Here is a 3,253-nt window from a genome sequence, read left to right as displayed (position 1 = left end):
TCTTACGGGAACATCTTCCCATATCCCTAATGGTGTCTTTGTCGATCTTTCGGCCATTTGGAGTGTGATGTTGGTACATTTAAGATCTCCCATCCCTAACCTTTTACTCACCGAATACGGCATAACACTCACACTAGCCCCTAGATCACACAAGGCCTTGTTGATCGTGGTGTCGCCAATGGTACACGGTATTGAGAAGCTTCTCGGATTTTTAAGTTTCGGAGGTGAACTCCCTTGAAGGATTGCACTACTCACCTTAGTGAAGGCGGTGGTTTCAAGCTTCCGGATCGACTTCTTTTTCGTAAGGATGTCCTTCATGTACTTCGCATAGGCCGGCACGTGATTGATTAATTCCGTAAAAGGAATCGAGACTTCAAAATTCTTCACAATTTCCATAAATTTTCCAAGTTGGTCATCAAATTTGGGTTTAGCTTGACGACTCGGAAAAAGAAGTCTAATCACAATGGGTTCCTTCTCCTTGGCCTTGTCTTCACTTTTATTTGAAACTTCTTCTTTTGTTGGTTCTCCATCCTTGGAGTTTTGCACAACTTCTTCTTTGTCACTAGCTTCCACAACTTCATCCTCAACTTGCTTCTTCGGTCCTTCATATCTCGTACCACTCCTCAAGTGAATGGCACTAACTGTTTCATGTCTTGGGGGATTACTTTGAGGTGGTAATTGCCCCTTTTGTCTTTGAGAACTTGAAGATGCTAGTTGAGTCAATTGGGTTTCCAACATTTTGGTGTGGGCTAGGATGTTGTTGATGGTGACGTCCTTTTCTTGACTATCCCTTTGCATTTGAGTGAAAAACTCTTGTTGATTTTTTTGCATTTGGAGGGCCGCTTTTTGAACATCAAAACCTTGGTCATTTTGTTGATTGTATGGAGTTTGAATTTGGTAACCTTGGTTTTGGTTGTAAAAGGGTCTTTGATTTTGGTTTCTCATGGGAGGTGGGGTGTATGTTGGCTGAGGGTTTTGAACATTTTGGCTTTTGTATGAGAGATTTGGGTGGAATTTGGTGTTTTCATTGTAATAATTAGAATAAGGGGTACCACTCTTGTATGCTTGAAAAGCATTCACTTGTTCATTTGTTCCCCTACATTCACTTTGGTCATGTCCCAAAGTTCCACAATTCTCACATATCCCGGTTGGGATTGATGAAGATGCCGTCATGGCATTAACATGATGCTTTGGTGATTTTGAGGCTTCTTCAAGTCTAGCCATAGCTTTTTCGAACTTCAAGTTGATGGTATCAATGTGAGCACTAAGTTGAGCACCCAATTGAGTAATAGAGTCCACTTCATGCTTTCCTCCTCTAGTAGCCTTGCGAGGTCTACTATATTGTGAATTATGGACCGCCATTTCCTCAATCTTGTTCCAAGTTTGATTATCGTCAACTTCGGTGAACATACCATATGATCCCATGTTGAGAATATTTCTTGAGTCTTCATAAAGACCATTCCAAAATTGTTGAACCAAGAACCACTCGCTAAGTCCATGATGAGGACATGAGCGACAAATTCCCTTGAATCGCTCCCAAGCTTCATACAAAGATTTTTCATCTCTTTGCTTAAAACCCGTAATTTGAGCTCTTAGCATGTTAGTCTTTTCCGGTGGGTAGAACTTTTTGTAGAAAGTTAGAGCCAACTTCTTCCAAGAGTCAATTCCGAGAGTAGCCTTATCTACGCCTTTCAACCATTGTTTTGCGGTGCCAATTAGAGAAAAAGGGAATAAGACCTATCGAATTTGGTCTTGAGTTACACCGGTTTGTGAAATCGCATCACAATAGTCACAAAAAGTCTCCATGTGAGAATGAGGGTCTTCACTAGGCATCCCCCCAAATTGGCTTCTTTCGACTAATTGGATAAATGCGGATTTGGCAATGAAGTTTCCGGTTAAGTGTTGTGGTGTGGGAGTACCATTGGGTAGGTTCTCCTCGGTTTGTACGGAATGTGATGAAAATTTCGGCATTGTGGGTTGATTTTGTGTTGGATTTTGTGTTGGGTTCTCCTCACCTTCTCTTGCAAAAGGGTTGATGAACTCAATAGTGTTTGGTTGAATATCTACAACCTAACCAATACCTCTCAAAGTACCTCTAGCAAGTCTTCTATTGTTTGTCAAAGTTCTTTCAATTTCGTGATCAATGGGTAACAAGTTACCTTGTGATCTTCTAGACATGCAAAATATCAAACAACTCGAAAATAATTAGAACAAACCTTGATGAGTTTTACTTCCCCAAGGCAAAGAAAGACACAACTAATAACAATCTAAGAAAATCTAAATCAAGTTAACACTGTCTCCGACAACGACGCCATTTTTGGTCGGACTCACTTGGAGCTTAATTTCGGTTACTTGTCGTTAGGAGCACCTAGACCAAAACAATATTTATATCTCCACAAACAACTCTACTATTAGTAAAGAGGTAAGTAAAGGTCGGATCCCAAGGGACGGGTATTGAAGTAATATTTTCAATTGTAAGTAGCGGTGTCTAGGGTTGTCACAATTTGGGGTTTGAAGTAGAAGATCACTAAACTAAATAGCAATAAAAGTAAACAAGCAAGATGATTAAAAAGGGATGTAAACAATTGATAAAAGGCACTAGGGTGTCATCGGGTCATAGGGGATTCATGGGAATTGATCATACAAACATATTCTCAAATTATAAGCAAGCAATTATTGTTGTGATGGATCGAGTTGGTTTATATCTTTCAATCCAATGAAGGTTTGGGTCCCGGAGCCGAATCGATTAGATTGTACAACACCTACAAGTCGACTTAATCCTCCCTACTCAACTATATGCATGGTCTAATAAGACTCGAGTTGGTTTATGTCTTACAAGTCTCATTGAAAAGGTAAGTGATGGGTAAAAGATGCAAGGATTCATAGGCTCGCATTTCATCAAGCATAACATGTGCATAAGTTAAGATCACAACAAGCAAGCAAATAAACTATGAAAACATATTAGATTAAGCATGAATCATTCCCCATGTTGGTTTCCCCTAATTACCCATTAACCCAAGTTAAGGAAACTACTCACTCTTTATCAAGTTTAGCATGTTAACAAGGTTGTCAATTACATTAACAAAGCAAGACATGATGAATAAATGAAGATGATTAACAATAATTAAAAAGGGATTAAGAGAAATATACCTACTAATGATTCCAGTAATAAAGCAAAGAATAATAGAAGTACTTCATGATTGATTGGAAGGTTGTCAATATCCCAATAATAACCCAAATAATCTTCAATTAC

At 39.0% G+C, this 3,253-nt stretch overlaps 1 non-coding gene across 1 annotated transcript; it reads left to right on the top strand.

The window, feature by feature from the left end:
• Positions 1-1,492: 1,492 nt before the first annotated feature.
• Positions 1,493-1,599, top strand: LOC141616464 (small nucleolar RNA R71). The gene has a single exon (XR_012530811.1). It is a non-coding gene; the product is annotated as a small nucleolar RNA R71 (small nucleolar RNA).
• Positions 1,600-3,253: the final 1,654 nt, after the last annotated feature.

The sequence above is a fragment of the Silene latifolia genome, chromosome 11 (assembly GCF_048544455.1).
Source record: "Silene latifolia isolate original U9 population chromosome 11, ASM4854445v1, whole genome shotgun sequence".
NCBI lineage: Eukaryota > Viridiplantae > Streptophyta > Magnoliopsida > Caryophyllales > Caryophyllaceae > Silene > Silene latifolia.
Note: the sequence above shows the minus strand (reverse complement) of the source record. Positions and strands in the feature narration are given on the sequence as shown.